At 33.1% G+C, this 27,240-nt stretch overlaps 2 long non-coding RNA genes across 2 annotated transcripts; one reads left to right on the top strand and one right to left on the bottom strand.

The window, feature by feature from the left end:
* Positions 1-32: 32 nt before the first annotated feature.
* On the top strand, positions 33-26,603 carry LOC127716630 (uncharacterized). The gene is made up of 3 exons (XR_007989049.1): positions 33-156; positions 5,203-5,335; positions 25,596-26,603. It is a non-coding gene; the product is annotated as an uncharacterized LOC127716630 (long non-coding RNA).
* Positions 7,136-13,862, bottom strand: LOC127716632 (uncharacterized). The gene is made up of 3 exons (XR_007989051.1): positions 13,784-13,862; positions 9,068-9,154; positions 7,136-7,911 (listed from the first exon to the last, which is right to left on the bottom strand). It is a non-coding gene; the product is annotated as an uncharacterized LOC127716632 (long non-coding RNA).
* Positions 26,604-27,240: the final 637 nt, after the last annotated feature.

Here is a 27,240-nt window from a genome sequence, read left to right as displayed (position 1 = left end):
TATATCATGCATGAATTACTTTTTGAAACTATTTAAAATCAAATAACATTTAAAGATAGAGTAGACACATACGTATTAAGTTTGTTCCGGTATACATGGGAATATTTTTATGAAAAAGTACATAATTGAAAATGTATTTTCTGTACCTGGTAATAGGTGAGTATTTTTTTTTCTTTTTGACTTCAAAGACTTAAACGAATGATTTTCATCATCACTTTAAAAAAGGATAAATTTCCGTATTTTCAATTTGTTTCGTCTCGTGTTCTTATAGATGTTTATTTTAATGTATTGTATTTTATCTACACTTTTTAAACCTTTTTATTATTCTTATTATTTTTAACCTTTTATATATTTTTAACAATTTTTATATATCATCATCACCGTTACCGTCAAGTACTCTGTTAAGAATATATAATACACGTTTCTTTGTGTGCCATTGCAACAAACCAGGAACACGAAGTTAATCCAGATTCACGACAATAAACAAGGATATACGAAACAGTAAAAATGTTTGTAGTTACGATTTATAGATTGAATGTTGATTACTTAACATTAATTGTCGTTAAGACACAGAAACACACATTAAGAGTTGACCTCTCAGACCGAAATTGTGAATTGTTCGCTCTTTCCCAAAATGAGTTTGGCGTTTCCTTTTACTATAGAGGACATCCTATTTGAGACTAGAGTCCGACCCATAAAAGTAACATGCTTTGGTGTGTCGTTAAACCTCAAAATAGTGTGTTGGGACAAATTTAAGGGATATCGTAAAAACAAGGATATGTCGAGATCCATATAATCTATCTTGTGCTCTAACATATGAGGCCAGTCAAAAACGATCACTTGATCTACAACGTCAGACAATTATTCTTCAGGGCTTAACAGTGACACATTTCAGTATAACTTACGATAAATTGTAATCGTAAGAGTTTTTGTGAAAAGAGTCGCAGGGACTCTTTTCACAAAAAATCTTACGACTAAAATTGATCGTAAGTTATACTGAAATGTTCATGACTTACGAGTGTTTTTACTCGTAAGATTTTTTTGTGAAAAGAGTTGCTGATAAGTAAACGTTATTCTTATCCTCTTGAAGTCATTTTACGAATTCGACTTCACATAATTACAAAAGATTCGATACATGACTGTACCTGAAAATCAAATTATCATGACCATTAAAGTGAACATTATTCTTGTCTTCTAAAAAGTGTTGCAATATTGACTGTTTACTAAGCATTCAAACTCTGGAGTTCAGTGGTTAGTTCATGTCTATGGCACGCGGGAACTACATTTATTAGACCATTATAGATTTACGGTCGACCATTATAGATGGACGCCGTAAATTAATCTTAACTATACTTTACGGTCGTAAATGCATTTACGAAATCTTCGAAGACTATCTATCATTGACGACTGTAAAAGCATTTACGGTCGTCAATCTATAATTGATCTCGAAAATGTATTTTCAGTTACCCGTAAATGCATTTACAATAATTCGTAAATGGATTTACGCCTGATTTTTAGCAACAATTCATATGTACCCAATGAAAATGTGTTATCGTAAAGGCTAATTGAATAGTCCAATAATATCCATCGAAACAAACAAAAACAACTTTTAACCCGCAATTTACAACTAAAAACAATGATTCCGTCATATTTGTTTTTCGTAAATTGTGTTGTTATAAATTAGGCCGTTAGTTTTCTCGTTTGAATTGATTCACATTTTTTCATGGCGGGACCTTTTATAGTCGGCTATATGGTACAGGTTTTTCTCTTGGGTGAAAGCCGTCCTTTGACTAATAAATGCAAACTTCCTTATCATTTGATCTGGTGAATAGCTGTCTCATTGGAAATCATACCACATCTTTATATATATATATATATCCAGCAAGTCAAATACAAATTTTGCAGTTTGTACCTTTTGTTACTCCAGTTATTGAGATTAAAAGGACCAGAGTTTTGATATAAAACTATAACCGTTTAACCCTGTCAAATATTCATGCGCACCCCCCCCCCCCCCCCCCCCCCCTAAAAAAAAACCTCATTAGGGGTTGTCATATCTTTATGTTGTTTTTTTTGAAATTTTGATGGCAGAAAGTGTCTGTGAAATGTAATCACGACTTTTTTTATTTAGACTCGAAGCAATTTAAAGCTTGGCAATAATGTATTGACACCAGCCTATTGTTGAACATCGTATGCAAATCTGTAGATGTCTTATAGTTTAGTCTCGTTGGTTTGCTTTCTCGTTGACGTGTAACAAACACTATTTTACCTTCCTTCACAATATTTTGATATATTGTCTAATTTGATATATTGTCTATTTTGACATAAATGAAATTCAAACATAAGAAAAACTTTTAGTTTTAGCATTTGCTTCCACCAATCTTTAGCAGGAACACTAAAGAGTAAACAAAATGACTACAAATGTTATCAAACAGGGCTAAAAAAAATATTTATTGCTTTTTCAAATCAAGCCTCTAAATGATCAAAATTAGCGTATGTCAAACTGCTATTCGATGAGATTATTTCTGTAAATTGTGTCGTTCAAATTTATTGAAATTTTCATATTTGTCAACAGGTCAAAGTAAATATTTTATCCAAATATCATTAAAACTAAACGATCCAAACCTATCATAGTCAACGTGTTGGCTACCCCCCTTAAATTATATATTGAAATTAAACATATGTAGACCACAAATCCAATACAGCAGGTTATCAAACTTGTTCAAAAGATTGTTTTGTTAATATATATACATGCTAAACAACTTTACCTTAAAATATCGATGATTTAAACGGTTAATAATCTATCAGAAAGAAAAGGTTAGACACAGTTCATTACAATAGAGGAAAATAGGTACAGCAAAAAATGTCTTTGGTTAGAACGTTGAAGGATCTTATAAAGTGTCATTTAACTCTTTTGTTAAGCTAGTGCATTTATAGTTCGCAAAAGTGGTAATCAATACGTGAATAAACTAATAATCTGAAGTACATGTAAAATAAAATGATTACTTACATAAATATTTTTACATTTTTGGAAGATATAATATTATTTTGTATGAGCTATAGAAACAGGAAGTGAAGCGAGGCTTGAATACTGAGCTTTTTTCCTATTTGTATTCAGTAGTAAATGCTTCGGTACTGATTTACAACACACTTTTCTTGAATTAATGAAAAAAGTTAATGAGAGAAAGTATTAGGAAACTAAAGTTCCAACTCCTCAGGCACAGATGGACGTGTAAAAATGTCTTGTGATAATCATCAGGACATTAAAATATAGTGAACAATGTTTTAATCTATAAATTTGTCTGGCATTGCAGCGCTTCAGATTTTTTGATATGAAGTCATCCACTACTTGTATTACACATGTTACAGTTTTGGACGGCATGATTTTATATCATCAGTTTAAATATGACCAAAAAAGATATGATCACGGTATCTGCAAAGATTCTTTGATAAAGTATAATTGTTTTGTTCTACTTGTGTTCTAAATATAAACTAAGTCTATCCAAATTATTTTTGCAAAGAATTCCGCTCAAGCCGGTGCTAGGAGCCGTCTTAAACTTGCAGTGAGGTGAGAGTTTTTTTGCTCCGTGTAAAAGGCCTCACTGTGACTTTGAGATGAAGAACAGCAATAAAAGCGCTGTTCCTTTGCTTTTTGTGTGTTTTTTGCCGTGCATGTACTGATTTTGTGTCATGGATGGATACCCTTTATCCTTTGTTTTTCTATTAAACCGATTTTTTCCTCTTATGATCTTTGTTTTATGTATTTTAAATGTTAGACGAGATCTAAAGGGGATGGATGGGGTTTGGGATATAAAAAGTTTGTTTAACATCTCTCCGTGTTGTATACGTTTATGTGATTTCCCTTCAGGACCCCCACCAGTGCTTTATTGTTGATGGTAGATATTTAATAAACTTTGTTAAATTCATTCGTACCTACATGTTTGCCCTTAGTATAATCTTGTAAAGACAACTGTCCTATTGTAATTGAAGACTGTGTTGAGATCGAGATATCCTTACGTTATTAGTGTCTTTGTGTTGTTTCGTTTGCGTAAACCAACATCTTATTTTAGATACAATAGGTACACCGAATTTCTCTAACATGAACTTTTAATAGTCTGTTCACATCAATTTGCTAATGGACTTCATTTTAAATTTTATTTTGATAATCGAAAATCTACAATATGTACGACTATATTAGATGTTTAACATTCATCACATCACTGGATTTAATTGCCAATCACTAGCAGGATATAACATTACACACTTTCTACCTGGATAATTGACAAGTACTGCATAACATCGCATAAAACATGAATTAAATCTGTTAACGAATAAAAAGAGATGTTTGATCTACCATTAGACAGCAACCAAACGACAAAAAAAAAAAAAAAAAAAAACAACAGAAAAACACGTAGATGTCAACAGACTGACAGAACAAATGACAAGTATTTAAACAATGTCAAGATCAAAATCTTTCCTTGTCTAGATAAGTTGTAAACAAATTAAACAAAGTCTACCAATTACCTGCCATCAATGACAAGTCTCCCCTTTATACTCTTTGAATGAACCAATTGTAAAATATTGTGGTAAATTGAACCTCATTATCCAGGAAAGGAACATTAGCAGTAGGAATTTAAAAGTCGGTTCCCTTCAACTTTTAGTACAAAGATTACAATGCGAAATTCTTATCTCAACGTTTAAGAAGGAAAACGCACACTATAAAGTCGTATTGAGTACGAGTTGAAGCGGGTGATGTTTGTTTGTACATGTATACTCCGTGGATTTTACCGCTGTAAGGTAAAATTATATTAAACAGTTTATGATTGTTAAGGTCTTTTTCAGTCATATAGCTCTTAAAATTTTTCGGTTCTTATACATCCTTGGCGTTCAAATATTCGGCGTTGAGCGTTCCTGATGAAGGTAAATACAGAAAGCGCTTCGGACGCATGCAATTCATAAAATGTTGTTTTTATTTTTTTTCCAAAGAAAAATAGATAACACTTTAATTGTTGAAGCACATCCATGATTTAATTGATGTGTGGCCTACATCCCCTAATTACTATTTTATTTTTGCTTTCACCGAGAAAACTATTTGCAACTGCAGAAACGTGTTACCATGTTTAATTTTTTTTCGGGTTCATAGGCTTTTTAAAAAAACATCTGTTTCGAAAGGTGAATTTTAGAAAATAATAATTAATTTTGTAGTAACAGCAATTGTATATGGCCTACCTACCAATGATGACAACCACGAAAGCCTCAAGTTTGTCCAGGAGCATGCAAAGCCGCCAGTAAATAATGTTTTGGAGAGTATACTTATTGATCGAATGGAAAACTGGAGGTATGATCTATTTTATAAAGAGAAACTAAATGTAAAAATCATTCTGATTTAGTCAGTTTTGTTTGCGCATTAACCTATCCCGTATTCTATTAAGACCGGGACTCGTAAAAGCTTAATATACAGAACTGATATAAAAAAAAAACCTGCATAGTTCTGCTCCCAAAAGGATGACTTTTGAATTGAATACTTGCTTCCTAACTTTTACATTGCATATCATTTACGCGCCAAAAACTAACAAATGAATATTAAACCTATCATATTAGTCCAGTGCACATATAATTTCGAAAAGAAGCGAGGTTGAAAAACATCTGCTTGTCAAAACGACCAAAGGGTTAATACTATATTAGTATTTGAAAGGTGTTACGGCTATTTACAGGAAATTTCTTGACCAGAAAAAAAATAACATCGTACTACACGTAGATAATTATAGCGTTTTCTGTGTTTAAAATATGTAAGAAATGTGTACATTAAATAACCACACATGTGAAACGAAAGTGGAATTGGCATCACTTTATGTGCTAGACACTAATTTTATATTAATTCAATTATATTACATATATTCACGAACATTATCTTCCATTTGAACATTGTCCAGCTTTGTAGGACAACATTTTGTTATACAGGTCATAGTTCGTACAACATAATTAGTGTCAAGGGTTCAATCCATTGTTTGGTTAAGCCATCCTAAAAGAATGGTATTTGTTGCTTCTCTGCTCAGCACGCTGTATTTAAGAGTAAGAGCCAAGACTTGTCGGCTCTAAGTCAGAATAACCCGTCCGGGCAGGCAAATTTATCTTCCTGCAGCGTATCGGACTAATAAAAAACAAGGTGCATATTCAATCATATCACATCATATTCTTGTCTTGATATGAAAGTTATATTTGCCACTGGAATTTGGACACCAATCAATTCAGTCGTTTTAATTCGAAATGCTGTTATGTGTTGATGTTTGGTTTACTTCATTACATAATTGTATTAAAAAAACGGGTCGCAGCTTCGTAAAGCAAAGTTTCGATCTATACAGATTTATTTTTGCTTTGATTTTTCCGTTTTAGTTTTTATGCTTATAAAATTTGTAAATCTGTATTTGGCTTTCAAAATTTAGTATCGAAGGTTATACTATTTGTTTTTGTGCAATTAAGTTTTATGGCCATAAGAAAATTTTCACATTATGTTTATGCAATAAAATGGTTTTTATATATGAACACTGGACACTTTTAATTTGCAAAACACTCATTTGCAAATCCGCCGCCGCCTCTCCTTAGACCTACATTGTCATGTAAATAATCAAAATGTGCGGAATTACATGGGATTCAATAATTTCATTGCTTTTCTGCTGTTATTATTATACATATTTTGTAATTTGATTTAGAAAAACATGGGATTTTCAATATCCCATGGGATATGGCAAATCCCATGGGATTGACCATTATCCCATGGGATTTTGGTTAAATCCCATAGGATTTTTTTGGGTCCCATGGGATAATTGTAGTCCCATGGGATATTTGTTGTCCCATGGGACAAAAAAAATCCCATGGGACTATAATTATCCCATGGGATTTTTAATATCCCATGGGACAAAATAAAATCCTATGGAATTCAAATTATAAATATACAGTAATGTGTATGTTACAATGAATTCTGTTTGGTAGTAAAAAGTTTATAATATATATATGAGTGTATTTTGTTTTTTTTTTCATTTTATCACAAACATGTTTTTAATTTGTTTATATGACAATAATGATTATTATTATTTTGGAAATATAATAATATTTAAAGTAAAAAAATAGAATCCTTTAACTGAAATAAAATGATGACGTCTTAATAAAAGAAAAAAATATTGATTTGAAATCTTTGTCTTCTTTGTTTTATTATGAAAAATAGAACTGAAAAAAATATTTCATATTCTGACTGAATAAATTGACAAAGCACAGTTAATAGTTTACTCTTTTCATGAGGTAAAGTTTTCTTTGTTATAGTTCCATTGCAATACATGAATATGCAAACGATTTGAATCTTATTCCTTTGTGGTGTTCATAATATGACATTTATATTTGTAAATTTATAAAATAAACACTTTTCCTGTTAAGTTTTAGTTTTCTTGTTTCAGCTTGCTATGAACAATTATTCAGTCCACTATATAAGAGTCAAGTAAATAAATTATTTCATTCACTAGAATATTCCTACAATTCTTAGACAAAACATTTTTGCAATCTGTTCTTCCAAAATCTTCCTCAGTACATCTTTATTGGATGGAGCGATTTAAATGAGTGGACAAAGCAAGTTCATTTAGACAACAAAATACTAATATATTTTTTCATTCCTCCCTTCTTTCAATTGATAATTACGTTGTTGCATTTACATGATTAAGTTCTTGAGCATCTATGATCATGATGATATGACTCCTTTTTGTTTATAGTCATTATGTTGAAATTTCCTCTTTCTCATGTAGGTAAAAAAACACATTCCATTTCAAATTAATAAAAAAGTCACACTATGTAGAAAAATATCAACTTTAAGTTTGCTGTTCAGTATTGACCTGTTGAATGATGATCATGAAAACCAAGATGTCTGACCTACAAATACACAAAACTCAAAAATTATAAATGAAGAGAAATACAGCAATAAAATGGCTATTTTATCATGTTTATGTACATTTAGATAAAAATTTCATTTGAATATTTAAAATTGTAACAACTCTTATTTCAGTGCTTTGTGTCTATGGTTTTCATATTGGTGGTTTTTTGGGCCTTGTTGCAGTCTTTTGAGTTAAGCCAATTGCAACAAATGTTTACAGTTTGTTCAAATGTTGTGCTGTTATTAAAACCACTGTCCCAGGTTAGGGGTGGGTTGGGTGCTCACTAAATGTTTATTTTATTAGTTGATATTTGCTTTAAATTAGCTGTCAGTAACTGTGAGTACTAATAGATCTGTATGTTGAGGGAAAGAATAAATTTCCAGTCACATCCGGTCTGTGTTTTTGGTAGCTGTTTTTCTGCTTTGTTGCATTCTAATGAGTTAATAAAATTGAGAATGAAAACGGGAATGTATCAAAATAACCTGACCCAAGAGCAGAAAAAACCCCTTTTCAACTGATTTTATAGTTTTTATATTGAACTGACACTTACACCACTGTCCTTAATAAGAGGAGGATTTGGCGCCAGCAAACATGTTAAACCATGCCACATTTTGTAAGTGTCTGTCCCAAGTCAGGGGTCTATTATTCAGTGGTTGTCAACTGTTGCTATATATCATATTTGTTTTTTGTTAATTGTTTTGTGCAAAAATCAGGCACTTAGCTTTCACCTTTGTGGTGTTTCCCCCAAGCATGTTTAGCATGGATAGACACCATGCCCTTTTTAAATGACACCATGCCCTTATTGAATTGTTCTACATTTGTTATTTCATGGCCTTTTATGGATTACTATGCAGTATAGGGTTTGCTCATTGTCGAAGGCTGTACAGTGAACTAATTTTGTTAAATTTAATGTCATTTGATCTCTATTGGAGAAAAGTCTCATTGGCAATCGTACCGCTTCTTATTTTTATATCAACCCTGCCATATTTTGCCTGTCATTATTTACAGGTCATCATTGGCCTCTAATAAGTAATTGCATTGCTTACATCCACTTAATTGAACTCTGGTGGATAGTTTTCTCATTTATCATACCACATCTTATTTTCAAAATAATCATTATTCAAGGGCAATAACTTTTATAGAAGTGGACTTACCATTTAGGCTTTGTTGACGTCTGTAAATCTATTTTTGTTGATAATTTCTTTTGTTTATAGTTTCCCTTTATCTTTAATGTTCTTGCCCTACACATAAAAGGGTAAACATTATCATTTAATGACAATAACTACTATTACTATTACTACTATAACTGATATTACCGCAGAGGTCGAACCCTGAACAGTTGGGGCAAGTATGGACACAACATTCAAGCTTAATACAGCACTAAATTTGGATTGTGATTAAATATTTGACACAGCACAGGTTTCTGACACAGAATGAATGTGGTCTAAGAACTTAAAAAATTTTAATTTACCTATTTCTGATTTATATATAAATTCAAACCAAATCATTATTATTTGCATTTATATATAAATCAGAAATAACCAATTTAAAATGGAAAATTTTAAAGAAAAAAAAAGGAAAAAAAGGGAAAAAAAAATCCCCCCCCCCCAAATTTTTTGAACCCCCTTATGATTCATCACCCCAAACTCAATCCCAGCCTTCCCTTTGTGGTATGGTACCTTGCAGTACAATTTCAGAGAGATCCATACACTTATACACAAGTTATTGTCTGGAAACTAGAAAAATGCTTGTTTTTTTGGCCCCTTTTTGGCCCCAAATTCCTAAACGTTTTGGGCAATTACCCCCAAACTCAAACCCAGCTTTCCCTTTGTGATATGGAAACTTGTAGTACAATTTCATAAAGATCCATACACTTACACACAAGTTATTGTCCTGAAACTAGAAAGATGCTTGTTTTTTGCCCCTTTTTGGACCCTTATTCCTAAGATTTTGAGGCAATTACCCCCAAAATCAATCCCAGCCTTCCCTTTGTGGTATGGTACCTTGCAGTACAATTTCAGAGAGATCCATACACTTGAACACAAGTTATTGTCTGGAAACTAGAAAAATGTTTATTTTTGGCCCCTTTTTGCTAAACATTTTGGGCAATTACCCCCAAACTCAATTCCAGCTTTCCCTTTGTGATATGGAACCTTGTAGTACAATTTCAGAAAGATCCACACACTTACACACAAGTTATTGTCATGAAACTAGAAAAATTCTTGTTTTTTGCCCCTTTTTTGGCCCCTAATTCCTAAAATTTTAAAGCAATTGCCCCCAAAATCAATCCCAGCCTTTCCTTAGTGGTATGGTACCTTGCAGTACAATTTCAGAGAGATCCTTACACTTGAACACAAGTTATTGTCTGGAAACTAGAAAAATGCTTATTTTTGGCCCCTTATTCCTAAACGTTTTGGGCAATTACCCCCAAACTCAATTCCAGCTTTCCCTTTGTGATATGGAACCTTGTAGTACAATTTCAGAAAGATCCATACACTTACACACAAGTTATTGTCATGAAACTAGAAAAATGCTTGTTTTTTGCCCCTAATTCCTAATATTTTGAGGGAATTACCCCCAAAATCAATCCAAGCATTCCCTGTGTGATATGGAACCTTGTGGTACAATGTCAGAGAGATCAATACACTAACACACAAGTTATGTCTGGAAGTTACAAAAATGCTTATTTTTGGCCCCTAATTCCTTAACTGTTGGTACCATAACCCCTTAAATCAATCCTTATGGTAAAATTTCATAGAGATCCATTCACTTAAACTAAAGTTAGAGTGCGAAAACCAATGTGTCTTTGGACGACGACAACGCCAACGTCATACCAATATATGACCGCAAAATTTTTTTGCGGTCGTATAAAAAACCAAGAAAACTTAGCATTGACCAAAGTACCATAATATGCAATCATGGTTATATGAATCTGCCAGACAGACATGAACACCTTACAATCGTTACATCCGCCAAATATAATTTACCTGTTGCTTAAAGCATATGATAAACTGACAAAACAATGCAAACTTTTCATTGACCAATGAACCATGAAAATGAGGTCAAGGTCATATAAAACATGCCAGACAGACATGTGCATCTCACAATCATTCCATTCACCAAATATAGGGGCCTTATTCATGTTATTGCTTACAGTATCCAAAAAAAAAACCACAAAAACTAAACATTGTCCAATGTACTATGAAAATAAAGTCAAGGTAAGATGAAACTTCTCAGTCAGACATATGCACCTTACAATCATTACATACACCAAATATAGTTGATTTATTGCTAATTTGAAAATAAGAAAATAGAAAAACTGACCAAAAAACAAAATAATAACATTGAGCAATGAACCATAAAAATGAGGTCAAGGTCGAATAAAACATGCCAGACTAACATGTACATCCTTAAAAATTTTCATACACCAAATATACTTGACATGTTGCATACAGTATTAGAAAAACTGGACATTTTTACCTAGGAACAGTGATGTCATGGACTAGGAAAATTAGTCTGGGGACATAGATTACTGACATCGGACTAAATAAACTAGTAAATTCTGTATCCATGGACTTTTTATACTAGTTATATTTGTCTGACCAGACAATTTATCTCTTACACTAGTTCTCAGAGAGACATGTCACCTTACCTTGACACATTATTCTGACTCTGAACAAACCAGTATTTGCTCTTACTCCTTAATAATACTGCGTGCTTAGGGGAGAAGCAGCAAATACCAACTTTAAAGTCTTTGGTTTTACCCGGTTGGGTTCAAAATAAACAACCTTCTGCACGTGAGGTGAACACGCTACCATGAGACCAGGCAGTATAATATAAGGAGTTTACCCAAGATTTAAAGTTTCCAAGTTTTTGCAAAAACTGGATCAAAATCATCATTGAAAAGCAATAACTTTTTAATAAGATTCAAGTTTCTCTTTAATTATTACAGTTTTCGAGATAAAAAGGCAAATTCAAGAAATATGAAGAAGAAAAAAAATGGTTAAAATCTGTATTTAAGGCAACAGCTCCTATGAGTCAGCTGCCAGTTTTGATGCAAATGGACAGTAGATTTTTTTTTCAACATTCTGAACATTTCTACCCTTTTCAGATATTGTCTATCTATTTTAGCCTTTTGTAGCTTATTACGCAGTTTGGCTTTTTAGCCCATTGTTGAAATCTGTACGGTGACCTATATAGTTGTTAACTTCTACGTTTTTTAATTTCTGTTGAAGAGCCGTCACATTGGCAATGATACCATATTTGTATATGTTTTTGTCATGTAGGTGTAAGGAGACAACCTTTTGATTTTCTGGTGGGATAAAAAGGGGAGACAGATTTTTTATCACCTGGCCTGGTAAGTTTTTCAGGGTTCGTAAGGATAGAAAACCCCGCAAATTGTAACAAACCCCTGTGGTACGACCATATTTGCCAAAAGATAAGTCCAAATAATTATGACGTCTTGCAAGGCTATTTGAACTTTTTTCTGGGCACGTAATAGTCAAAGTTGTGACTGAGTGCGGAAATATGAAGATAGATAGATAGAAAAATTATAAAGGGACATAACTGAAGAACGGTAAAAGTGACGCTACCCAAATTTGAACTTGATCTGAGTTTTGTGGTAATAAGCATTGTGTGTAAGTCTCATAACATTTGGTTGAGGCTAACTTAAGTAGAGAACAGAAACTAAAGATTCAGCAATTTTTCTATTTGTAAACACGCATAACTCTAGAACGGTTGTGTATAAGTTTTATAACATTTGGTTGAGACAAACTAAAGTAAGAGAACGGAAACGAAAAATTCAGCAATTTTTATGTTTATAAATGGACATTACTCAAAAATGGTAAAAGTGTCGCCACCAAATTTCGTACTTAATCTGTATTATGTAGTAATAGGCATTGTGTATAAGTTTCATAACATTTGGTTGAGGCAAACTAAAGTTAGAAAACGGAAACAAAAAATTTGTACTTGATCTTAGTTTTATGGTAATGAATATTGGGTATAGGTTTCATAATGTTTGGTTGGGGCAAACTTAAGTTACAAAATGGAAACTAAAAATTTGCAATCTTTCAATTTATAAAGGGGCATAACTCAATAATGGTTAAAGTGACACTACCCAAATTCAACTTGATCTGTGTTTTATCAGTGGAAGTCAAAATTAAACATTGCATTGTATAAAGCATTGATTGTAGTTGATTCAACTATAATAATGGACAAAGGAAGATAATTCCAATTTTAAAAATTACTTGATATTTAGAAGAAAATAAATATTTTGCAATTTTTCCATTTATAAAGGGGCATAACTCTAGAACGGTTAAAGTGACGCCACCAAAATTCAAACTTGATCTGTGTTTTGTGGTAATAAGCATTGTGTATAAGTTTTATAACATTTGTTTGAGGCAAACTTAAGTTAGAGAACGGAAACTAAAAATTTAGCAATTTTTCCATTTATAAAGGGGCATAACTCTAGAACGGTTAAAGTGACGCCACCAAAATTCAAACTTGATCTAAGTTTTGTGGTAATAAGCATTGTGTATAAGTTTTTACTTTAACATTTGGTTGAGGCAAACTCAAGTTAGAGAACGGAAACCAATTTTGGGACGTACGGACGTATGTACGTACAGACGGACAAGGGTAAAACTTAACGCCCCCACCGCTACGGCGGGGGCATAAAAAAAATAAAATAGCCTTGCTAGACGTCATAATTATTTGGACTACCAAAAGATGTAACCTAATTCTTACTTGTTTGGGGAAGAGGGGATTAACTGAACCACTATTCAATCTAAATCAGTGAACTGAATTATTGTCTTTTGCAGTAGTCCGAGTCGACATCTGTAACTAATCATGCAAATTGATAGTCAACAGTATACCTTTTTCAGAATGTCAGTTCACAAAGAATCACTGGTGATAGGGGAGTGTAACCGATAAATTGATCCTGAATCAGATAAGATTTTCTGGACGTATAACTCACAATACGTCCTTGGATTTTCCCAGTAACGGAGAACCCCTTTCTTTGAGTGAATATAAATAGTGACGGGGGTCTCACAAATAAATTTAAATCTGAATTACAGGAACATCGATTAGCAAAGTAAACTTACATATTAATCTCGAAGTTATTTACGGTAAAGACAGACTGTGCTCCTGAATTAAGGTATTATACATTTGTGTATTTTACTCGAGGGGGGGGGGGGGGCACTTCCTATATACAAGGTGATAGGACGTGCCGCTGGAATAGGTCACTTTTTCCAGCTTGAAAATATGGGAATAGGTGGGGAAAACTATCAGAAATATATGATAAGGTCGATAAAGTTCCAATTACTTGTATATGAAAAGCCCTGTCATTTTTTCACAGCCGAAAGTCTCGCCGTAAGTAAACATTACATACAGAATCTTAGCCTTAAATATTCCACTTCTCCAACACACCCCACGAAAACCAACCAATATGGGAAAAGGTTACAATTTTACCCACGCAGTATATGAAAAGGTATACATTTTTAAGATCTAAATTATATGAATAGGCTGGGGTAACAGAACCCCAGCGACACCCCCTATCAATTAAGTATTGAAGTGCCCCTCCCCCCCCCCCCCCCCCCCCCCCCCCCCCGAGGTATTTTACTGCTACAAGATATTTGATTTGCTAATCACGCACCCGTTGATGAGCCGAGAACCATACTTTCAAGCCAGGGGCAGTCTATAACAGTTAGTATATATAGAAAGTCCCTGTAAAAAGGCAGCTGGCAAATCCTAACAGTACTGTAACTTAATGATACATGTATATCAAGTTACAGCACCTCACCCAGCACAGTTAGCACACTGGTGTGTGTCAGTCTTATAATATAAAACTGCGTAGGTTCATATCGTTTGATATTTTTTAGGACCGTTGTCAACTTGACATTGTCAAATCCGACCTGCCACTTTGCAACCTGACCTGCAAAAACATAATTCGACTAAAAACAATGCCAGTCAAAATTGCTTTTTGAGACTGGGCGACTGAAAAAGTTTTAAAATGTGACCTTGTGACCCTACTTGGAATTCTTCATTTACGGCGTGTGTCGGTTTGGCTAAAAAGGGGGCATTGTTTTTTTTTTCTTGGGACAAAAAATTGTTTCTATCTTTATTTAAAAAAAAAATAAGACCAATCATAAACTTTTTTTTTCAAAACTCAGTGTCGTATTTTATTGTTTTCCCAACAATTTTTAATAAAAGCTTAAAATGTTTGTTTCACTTCCCTCTGACTTCCCTCCTGATTTTTTTTTCTCAAGAAATTATAGAATCAGTAAATGGATATATATATATGTCTGTGGTCACCGTCATGCAGTTAGATAAGAAATTCCAGCATGCATCATCAAATAATTCATGTGTATTTGTGACATCAACATAACTGAAACATTATATTATTTCCCAGTAATTATGTAAATCATTTTGATTTACAATTATATATGTCTGGGACTTATGCATGTATATATCTCACAGGCACTTGTCTCAGAAAAAAAATCCTATATACTTTAATAAAAGTATATAGGAAAAAAATTCTGAGACAAGTGCCTGTGATATATCTGTCAGTCCCAGAATAATAAATGTAATTGTATCTTAATCTTTGGAAAAATCCGATTATTAAATTGTTAAATTCTTTTACGTCATAATTGTATCAAAGTATACTTTTTAAAGTTTTAAATTTTAAAGTTAAAATGAAAATTCCGTTTTGATCTGAGGAAAAACTTTTTAAACTGTAATGACATGGTCAGTCAACTGATTTGTTGCATGGCTGATTACAGGTAATTAAAGCACGCAGTAATTTTCCATTACGACAGTGCGTGTACCCTGGGGTGTGTATATAACGTATTAGAAATATCATAGTTTTCTAGAGAACATCCTGTCTATGTGTAATACAGATAGATGACATTACACAACATTTTTTTCGTTAAATGTAGTTAAGTATCTGTGTCCATTCCCTATTGGAACACTACAATTCTTTCGAAGAAAAAAATGTTAAAATTTAAAAAAAAAATCATTTATTTAAATAAAGAAGAAAAAAGTAGCAAATAAACTTATGTAACTACGCATTGAGTAAACATAATTTCACTTTACATGTACAAACCCTTGAGAAAACGTATATATAGATGTGTTTAAAAAGGCCAATTCCCAGTGGATTTATTTCACACTAGGACCACAGGCACTTGTCTCAGAATTTTGTTTCCTATATACCTTAATACAGGGACTTTCTATACTAACTTAGTATAGAAAGTCCCTGCTTAATATAACATTAAAAGTATATAGGAAATATTTTTTCTGAGACAAGTGCCTGTGACTAGGAACTAAGATAACTCGAACTAAGTTCATTGGAAAGTCTTTGTCTGATACATGTATACCTATAGATAATGTACATAATTAAGAACAGCTTCAAATATATGCCTATAAATTAACGGTACGTCTAAAAACCGCTCAGGACCTCCTGAGTGCAGACAGGACATAAAAAGTCACTCAGGACATGTATATACTCCATTCTCAATTTTATGTTTTAGTGAGCGTTGAGGGTATACATTCGATAGATTATTTAATATTTGATCTTATAATATTGGTTTTGATAAAATCAAACCAACATTAAAGAAGTTATTTGGGATACGTCATGCATGACCGATGATCATATTCAATACCAATCTTCATTTTGATTACGACGTTTGATCTTTAATAATTAGGACTGATTGGTGATGGTTATAAACACATACAAGTAAACTTTGCAAACAAACAAAAAAAAAACCGTTTCCTTGGAAAAATTATAAAAATACATGAATATTGTTTTTACAAAAAAAGTTAAATAAATTTTTCGTTTTGTATGTAATAATTGAAGCCATTTAGAAATATAAGATATCTACACATAGTCAGGAAATTTTCAATTCAAGTTATTTCATTTGAAAACGTTAACAAATATAGATCTTATTCGATGTGAAATGTGGCGTCCTTGAGATCAAAACCCCGTTTAAATAGGGTTTGTCTACTTTCGTCTATTGCCGAACATTCTATAATCAAGGATTTTTACAAATCCTTGCTATAATATAATGAATCGCGTCGCCAATATCACCACAATTACATAAAGTACAAATACAATCTTCTCCTAAATATTTGGCATCTAACAATTACAATAGGAAATTTTGAGTCGAAACTGAAGTACCAAATCTACAAAAAGAATCACTATTTTTTGTAGTAGTAGGCGTTGAAAACTAAACTGTTTATAATCTTTTTTTTCTCCTAAATTAATTGAAACTCCTGAAATAATTTAACATTATCTATAGACAGCTTACATATGCAAATCTTTTTAGAAGTATGTGAGTGTATAGTAATAATTTGTTCATTAACCCCCCTTTTTCCTTCTTTAAAATTACATTGTAATCGATTTTATTTCCAAATTTGTGTTTGCTAGGATTGACACTTAGAATGTACAACAAAAAGTAACAAGTAAAAAGTCACGATTCAGTTTTGGGATATTTTTTTCTTTGAATAAACTTAATTTTAAAAACGTTTCAGTATTTTTCTGAAACATTTTTAAAGGAAACGGACTTGTAAACTAAATTTATTTTTGAATATTAATATGAACAATGATTGTTAAGAAAACAATCTGCCAAAGTGGTTTGGTAATTAACTGAAGTCATGCTGTCAAAAATGTCTCCTTTTTATAAGTTATTGATAAAAAAAACTATTTGAAGGCGAGTTAATCATTTCCTCAACTAAATACATTTATCTATAAATAAAGTCAATTCGTCAAGAACTTTCTCTCATATATTTAAACAATTGTAAAATAATTAATTTAAACCTTTGTCCTGCGACTTTCTGTCCGTTTACCAATACTTATTCCTTGTTAAGTTTTTTCATATCCATTTACGAATACTTATAACGTGATAATTAATTTTCCCGGATGCTTTTTATCCTATTTTCATATCAAACAACCATGTTACCCGTAGAACGGAGTTAAGTACAAATTTAGGAATTTAGTACTTAAAATTTTCAACAACAAAATTTTACACTTTCGTTTACCTGGATTTTTTTCTACGCTTCGAAGCCGCCACCCAGTATCAAACTTATCCAATACCTCGCATGGCGTATTCACGATGTGGAGGGATTGACAATATACAATCAAAGTTAGCAATATACAGCAAGTAAGTAATTGGGTGTTGAATGCCAGTAGATCTGAATTTGTAAATTTTTAAATTGAATTTAACCTGTTAAGAACGTGTATTGTTGAATTGTTCAATAAAATTACACACATAATCTGGGCTGATATGCATAAAACCACTTTAAGTTCAAGGTATCGATAAAACTGGGTCTGCATGAAAAAATGACTTATCACATAATACCAGAACCTATGTTTAGCCTACTGTTACACGATAAGAAAATATAGCTGTAGGCCTAGTTGAAAATCTTTACAAATTATTTATTCTTTTAATTTCTGTTTGACTGTCTGGGTGCTTCTTGTGTGTTTTAAATGCTATAGTCAAGTTTTATAGACTGTTGTACGTCATTTGGTCGTTTTTAAGTTTTTGCCATGGCGTTTGTCAGTATGTCTTCGACTTATAAGTTTTATCTGAGACTACTATAACACAGTTATAGTAGTCTCAGGTTTTATCAAGGATTTGTATAGTGAGATTGGTTTTATATAATCTGCATCTCTTGTACTGTATTTTAAAATGTATTACAATTGCTGCATCTTTACACATTCATCAATACACCAAAAAATATGAATAAAGCTTTCGTATATATATAAATAAGGAGATGTGGTACGATTGGTAATGAAACAACTATCCGCCAGTTCAATTCAAAAACCTGATATAAGCAAATGTGACTTACTTACTTACTTACTTTAGTCAGAGAGATCTTGAATCTGAATTCAAGGATACGAAGTGAGAAGGGTTTAGAGGTGGATTAAGGTGAGGGCATGGGGGCCCGCCCCTTTTTTGGAAAAAAAATGATTGATTGTTTAGAGAATCACTGAAGCGGGCCCGTCTTTATGCATGACAGTTAGTGCCTCCTTGTGACATTTTTTGGATCCGCAACTGGTGAGGACTTCATAAATAAATATTTAGTAAGTTTTTGTTTTGTGATAAATAATGTATTTAGACCGAAATAGGATAAAATAAACTACCGAAAGCTTAAGTCCACATTACAGGCCGGGGTATGGATGGGGGTTAACAGAATAGAGAATAACGGGCAAACAATAAAGATTAAAGAATAATGAAATGCTAAAATATGAGGAAAGAGAGTAATGAGCAAAAAGTGTAAGTTTGTAGAAATATAGCAAAAAAAAACAAAAAATAAAGAACACAGAAAAAGAAGACCCCCCCCCCCCCAGATCCTGACTTCAACTTTAACGCTGCCGGGATATTTTTTAGACAAAGTGCACGTATAAGTAGTCAGCCGAAACCACTAAGCGTTTTGCATCCATACGTTTCTTTTTTGGGATACTGACTGCATAGTAAACTATCAATGTACTAGTTAATGTTCTCGAGGGATGACCCTATTACAGAGACATATATACACATATGTGTAAATATGTCTCTGCCCTATTACGTGTCAGTAACCTCCTCGACACGGTTCATTTTTACGGCGGCTCAGTTTTGTCTTAAGAATAAACATAATTGATAAGTTTCTTTCCCCTGCATTTCTCGATCGCACTTGTAAATAGCACATTGGTCTCAAGACATTGGTTACAACACTTGCCGTCAGTACTCAAAATTGGAAAAATATTAAATAAGAAGGTATAGAAAATTAAATTAATGCACACACACTATTATCAACCACAGACATGATGTTTTTCTCAATTTGCCTAAATCGTTATTCCTTCTTGGGAAAATTTGGTTGATTATATAGGGATCGAAGCATGACTGGAGCCGGCCCTCCCTGCCTCATGATACGAATTCTGTCTGAAACATGTCCATTGTCCATTGTCCTTGACCTCATTTTCATGGTTCAGTGACTACTTGAAAAAAAAGTTCAGATTTTTTTGTAATGTTAATTTCTCTCATATTATGAGTAATAGGATAACTATATTTGGTATGTGCATACCTTGCAAGGTCCTCATGCTCGTCAGAGAGTTTTCACTTGACCTAGACCTCATTTCATGGATCAGTGAACAAGAACTTAGTCTTAGATGCATGATTTTTTTTATTAGTTGTTAGTGGCTTTGTACTAGCTGTCAGTAACTGCGAGTACTCTCGGATCTGTACTTAGTGTCTTTTTGTTGTTTGGATGTACAAGTACCCGGCCACGTCCACTTGTATTTGTAGTATTTGTATTTTTATCCATCTGATGAGTTAAGCCTCTTTCAACTGATTTTTATACGACCGCATGCGATCGTATATTGGTATGACGTTGTCGTCGTCCGAAGACACATTGGTTTTCGCACTCTAACTTAAGTTTAAGTGAATGGATCTCTATGAAATTTTACCATAAGGTTCAATACCACAAAAGAAAGGTTGGGATTGATTTTGGGGGTTATGGTACCAACAGTTAAGGAATTTGGGGCCAAAAAGGGGCCAAAAATAAGCATTTTTGTAACTTCCAGACATAACTTGTGTGTTAGTGTATTGATCTCTCTGACATTGTACCACAAGGTTCCATATCACAAAGGGAATGCTGGGATTGATTTTGGGGGGTAATTGCCTCAAAATTTTAGGAATTAGGGGCCAAAAAAGTGGCAAAAAACAAGCATTTTTCTAGTTTCATGACAATAACTTGTGTGTAAGTGTATGGATCTTTCTGAAATTGTACTACAAGGTTCCATATCACAAAGAGAAAGCTGGAATTGAGTTTGGGGGTAATTGCCCAAAACGTTTAGGAAAAAGGGGCAAAAAAGGGGCCAAAAATAAGCATTTTTCTAGTTTCCAGACAACAACTTGTGTTCAAGTGTATGGATCTCTCTGAAATTGTACTGCAAGGTACCATACCACTAAGGGAAGGCTGGGATTGAATTTGGGGGTAATTGCCTCAAAATTTTAGGAATTAGGGGCCAAAAAGGGGCAAAAAACAAGCATTTTTCTAGTTTCATGACAATAACTTGTGTGCAAGTGTATGGATCTTTATGAAATTGTACTACAAGGTTCCATATCACAAAGAGAAAGCTGGAATTGAGTTTGGGGGTAATTGCCCAAAACGTTTAGGAAAAAGGGGCAAAAAAGGGGCCAAAAATAAGCATTTTTCTAGTTTCCAGACAACAACTTGTGTTCAAGTGTATGGATCTCTCTGAAATTGTACTGCAAGGTACCATACCACTAAGGGAAGGCTGGGATTGATTTTGGGGGTAATTGCCTCAAAATTTTAGGAATTAGGGGCCAAAAAGGGGCAAAAAACAAGCATTTTTCTAGTTTCATGACAATAACTTGTGTGCAAGTGTATGGATCTTTATGAAATTGTACTGCAAGGTTCCATATCACAAAGGGAAAGCTGGGTTTGAGTTTGGGGATAATTATATATAAAAGCAAATAATAATGATATGGTTTGAATAGGTAAATTAAAATTTTTTAAGTTCTTAGACCACATTCATTCTTTGTCAGAAACCTATGCTGTGTCAAATATTTAATCACAATCCAAGTTCAGAGCTGTATCAAGCTTGAATGTTGTGTCCATACTTGCCCAAACGGTTCAGGGTTCGACCTCTGCGGTCATATCAAGCTGCACCCCAGCGGAGCATTTTATTATTGTTCGTTCTTATGTTGTACTGTTACACCACTGTCCCAGGTTAGGGGGAGGGTTTGGATCCCGCTAACATGTTTAACCCCGCCACATTCTGTATGTATGTGCCTGTCCCAAGTCAGGAGCCTGTAATTCAGTGGTTGTCGTTTGTTTATGTGTTACATATTTGTTTTTTGTTCATTTTTTGTACATAAATTAGGCCGTTAGTTTTTCGTTTGAATTGTTTTACATTGTCATTTCGGGACCTTTTATAGCTGACTGTGCGGTATGGGCTTTGCTCATTGTTGAAGGCCGTACGGTGACCTATAGTTGTTAATTTCTGTGTCATTTGGTCTCTTGTGGAGAGTTGTTGTCTCATTGGCAATCATACCACATCTTCTTTTTTATATTTAAGGTTAAGTTTTGGTGGTCAAGTCCATATCTCAGATACTGTAAGCAATAGGTCTAGTATATTCAGTGTATGGAAGGACTGTAAGGTGTACATGACCAACTGGCAGGTGTCATCTGACCTTGACCTCATTTTCATGGTTCAGTGATTATAGTTAAGTTTTTGTGTTTTGGTCTGTTTTTCTTATACTGTATGCAATAGGTCTACTATATTTGGTGTATGGAATGATTGTAAGGTGTACATGTCTAGCTGGCAGGTGTCATCTGACCATGACCTCATTTTCATGGTTCAGTAGTCAAAGTTAAATTTTTGAGTTTTGGTCTTTTTTTCTAATACTAAATGCAATAGGTCAACTATATTTGGTGTATGGAAACATTTTATGATGTACATGTCAGTCCCGCAGGTTTAATTTGACCTTGACCTTATTTTCACGGTTCATTGCTCAGTGTTAAGTTTTTGTGTTTTGTCTGTTTTTCTTAATCTATAAGCAGTAGGTCAACTATATGTGCTGTACATGTCTGCCTGGCATGGTTCATCTGATCTTCACCTCATTTCCATGGTTCATTGGTCAATGTTTAGTTTTCTTGGTTAAGTCTGCTTCTTAGAAACTATAAGCAATACCGGTAGGTCAACTGTATTTAGTAATTTGAATGATTGTAAGGTGTACATATATTTCTTGTCAGGTTTATATGACCTTGAATTCATTTTCTTGGATCATGTTGAGTTTATGTGATAGTTGTAGTAAAGCTTTATATTTAGGACTATCAACATGATATCAATGATTAGTAAAGAAGGCGCAACATTTCAGCGTGTGCACTCTTGTGTATACATTAAACACCACATTTACTGTTTTTACCCTGATTTTATGGATCACTGAACATAGAAATGTCATAATGTGAAATTATAGTACATTCTTAGGTTAAAGGTTTAGGTTAAGGTACATAGCTTACCATGAAGTTGAATTTCATACACATGTTCATTATGTGGTGAATTTTTAAATTCAGTGCCAAACTATGATTTTGAGCCTGATTACATGATTGACTAGACATTGACACATGCTAGTGTTTGCCAGGCATTGTGTCCTGTACTAGGAATTTGTTCTGTACTAAGAACTTTAATAGTTAACTGGCTGAGTATGGAGTTTTTGTGAAAGTTTAATATTAGTGAGATTTTTGCATGACATCCTGTCAACTGCTTGTTGATCATGCTTATACATGTCTTAAAATTAATATCTGACACATTGGTGTTTTGTGAACTTGGAAATAAGTTATTTGATAGAATAATAATGTTTTGAGATTATCAAAATAAAAAATATCCCATTTTTACTACATTGTGTATTAATGATTAAGTATATAAAAAAGAAGATTAAGGATATATGTAACCATATATAAAAATGAGACAGCAACCGAACAACACAAAATTAAGAAAAAAAAACCAATATAATTTTTTGTATTAATGTTATAATTTCCAACATGTCCAAAGAGTTCAACGTATTTTCTAATTGCAATAAAACACAAGTGGAACTCTTTCAGAACTTCTGAAGCTTAAAGAAGTGCTGTTTCTATTGTTGGCTTTCTGTATAATATATTGCAAATTCTTGTGAAAAATGGAATTTTATTGTAATTGCCTAAAGTTTTAACATTGATCTATATATATATAACTGGGGAAAATACCCAAATGTTATAAAGAAGAATACATAAATTGATTGTTATATAATATTAGAATAGGAAGATGTGGTATATTGCTAATTTGACAACTCTCCATCAGAGACCAAAGGATGTAGGAGGTTAGCAACTGATGACACTGGACAACCTTCAACAATCAGTAAAATCCATACCGCATAGCTATTTTTATTGAAAATCATATGTTCTTGCTACATGTATGCAAACAATTTTTTATTATCCATAACTTCGGATTTTATTGGTTCTTTTTCAGAAGGATTGAAATTCATCACTGAGAATAAAAGGAGAAAACACAGAAACAAGACCAAAATAAATTCAAAGACAAAAGTCAGATCAGTTATTATTTTCATCACTCAGCCAATGAATTGAAGTTCTATTAAATATCTAAAGATATTAAAACCACAATAATGACAATGTTCTGTGCTGAATGGCAAAAAAGTGGACTATACATTACGATCACACAATGCTGGATGATAAGAAACTATTTATTTTTTGGGTGGAGGGATATCCTGAAAAAAAAAATAGATTTATGTAAAAAGCTACTAGTATGTTAAGCCTATTAATAGAGTTTTCATTGATTTCAAATGGGAAAAAATTGTGTTTCAAAAAAGTATTCTAGAATTCATAAATAAACATATATTGATACTAACATTATCTGCTTTGTTGTTTAAAAGTTTAGTTTTGAACAGTTATAGAACAATATAATTGCATTAACATTTCCAAGGAAAAAAAAGATATTCAACTAAAAAGATTCATCTTAAAACAATTTACTACCAAACAGAATTCATTGTAACATACACATTTATTTACTGTATATTTATAATTTGAATCATAGGATTTTATTTTGTCCCATGGGATATTAAAAATCCCATGGGATAATTATAGTCCCATGGGATTTTTTTTGTCCCATGGGACAACAAATATCCCATGGGACTACAATTATCCCATGGGACCCAAAAAAATCCTATGGGATTTAACCAAAATCCCATGGGATAATGGTCAATCCCATGGGATTTGCCGTATCCCATGGGATATTGAAAATCCCATGTTTTTCTAAATCAAATTACAAAATAGATATAATAATAACAGCAGAAAAGCAATGAATTTATTGAATCCCATGTAATTCCGCACATTTTGGTTATAAACACGACACTGTAGCTCTAAGGAGAGGCGGCGGCGGATTTGCAAATGAGTGTTTTGCAAATTAAAAGTGTCCAGTGTTTATGAATAAAAAGGAGATGTGGTATGATTGTCAATGAGACAACTATCTATCAAAACAAAGAGACAAAGATGTGAACAATAACATGCGCACGTACGACCTGCAACAATGAAAAAACCGCGAACAGTATAATAACCTATAAAAAGCCCCGGGTTAACAAAACGTGAAAAATTGAATGTCCCTTTGGTCTCTTTCGCCTCTCTTTTAAAACAGAAAAACAACGGCCTGATTAATTTTACAACAATATTACATTGTTTGGTTAGGTAAAGGCACACAAAGAATGAGACGGGGGTAAATATGTTTGAAAGAGCTGAACCCTCACTCTAACCTATGGTGGTGAAACAGCACAACATAATATAAAACTGTAAAAATTAATTCAAAAACTTGACGCTACAGATCGGTACTAGGCACAAAAAAAAAAAACAAATAACTAACAGAAAGAACAAAGAAGGTACCGATCTAAGAGTACTTCAAGTTACTACAAGCTAGTTTAACGCCCATTTTCAACTAAGGAATAAACCATGTTCTTCCAGACTAAGATATCATTCAGTACAACTCCAACGGAAACACTCTCTATCTAAGTCTTACGATGGTACACACAATATATATTCAGTACTCGCTAGGAAAGTAAAAAATAGAAAGATATCGGCAATATAGTATACACATATATATATATATATATATATTACATTACTATAATACTTCCATTGCAGTGGAGAGTGTTCAGGATTTGGTATTCCTTGTTTAATGGATTCACAGTGTTGCAGTGAAAATTGTGAAAACACACATCGTGAATTTTTCTACTGTATGTCACCTAAGGAATGACTTTTCTTAAACAGACTTTGATTTATTTCCAAGTTCAATATATATTGTTTGTTTATAATTTGTATTAAGAAATTGTATGCATGTATGTATATCCCGGGAAGTTTTAAAGTACTAGTACAAAAGGCAGATAACAAAAAAAAAAAAAAACAGTATCACCCCAATATGCATTCATGAACAATTTCATCTTGTTTTTTTTCTAAAATTGATGAGATATACTTGATGTTTCATTAGAAAAACCATTGACAACAATTTTGTTGAATAAGACATGAATCTGTGTTTAATTGTCAGGGTAGCTTGTGGTCAGTCCAAATGCAAAAAACTATATAAACAGTTAAATATATTATTAAGTACTATCATAACGGGTCTAAAAGGCACAAATAAGGACTATGGACTATGTCCATGGTTCTTAGTGATTTTATTCACGTTGCATGCAATAATAATACACATTACATAGACAGCACGTAACAAAATAAAACACAACTATAGGCTATAAATCAGTTATCATCCCTAACTATATTTCTAAATCTAATATTCAAATGAAAACCCAAAGTCTCATTATGAAGTGTTATAGAGTAAAATAAATTTTATTGTTCCATCATATTTATAAAAATGCAATATTATGCGATGTCAGCAAAATTAAATATAAACACTCTAGAGTTAAAAATTTGTCAAGACATATTCCTTAACATACACGTGGTAAATAGGTCATGCTTGGAACCATCTGTAGTTACAATGAAAGGTACCAGTATACTGCCTACTGGAAATAAACTCATCATAGATACAAGAATTGAAATTTTGTACGCCAAACGCGCAATTTTCATAACCCGAATAAAATAAATATTACATCACTCTTACATAAATTAAAACATAATACACTCAATAAAATATCTACCAGTTTCTAATATTTTTCTTGCTATGTCTGCATCTCGTCCTGCTGATCTTTGGAAGCGCTTCCAACGGTGCTCTAATCATCAGAATAATCTCCAATGGCACCAGTGGCAGTAGAGTGAGTATCTCCACATAATTCTGTGTTCTCTATCATTAACCTATACCGGAGCGTCCTTATCGTGTAAAACAGGGTCTGTCTGGTAGTGTGGAATACCATAATCTACTCCAACAAGAACTTCTCACTACTCAACACCACTCTCATAATCAGATGGCTCTGGTAAAGGCTGTTCTATACCTTGTCTTAATATGGGAGGGGTGGTGCTGGTCTGGGTGGTGATTCTGGCTTTCCCTGAGTGACTTGAACAAAAGACAAAAGTAGATTCCTATGAAGTGTATGACTTCGGCCATCTCCGACCACCTTCTGTACAAGGTAAACTGGCACATCACTGACGGGTTGGTCCATGATGACAAACACATCGTCTTACCAACGGTAAGCTATATTGTGTTTTCATTCATGTGCTTCTACCTTCATCGGTCGGTCTCCGATCTCTAAAGCATCTCCTCTAGCGTTTACGTCATATCCTATCTCCTGATTCTCTCTAGCCCTGTCTGCAGTTTTATTGCTTTATCACATAAGCTTTAATA

The sequence above is a fragment of the Mytilus californianus genome, unplaced genomic scaffold, assembly GCF_021869535.1.
Source record: "Mytilus californianus isolate M0D057914Y unplaced genomic scaffold, xbMytCali1.0.p SCAF_9, whole genome shotgun sequence".
NCBI lineage: Eukaryota > Metazoa > Mollusca > Bivalvia > Mytilida > Mytilidae > Mytilus > Mytilus californianus.
The sequence above is the reverse complement of the archived record's forward strand: the minus strand, read 5'-3'. Positions and strand labels throughout refer to the sequence as shown.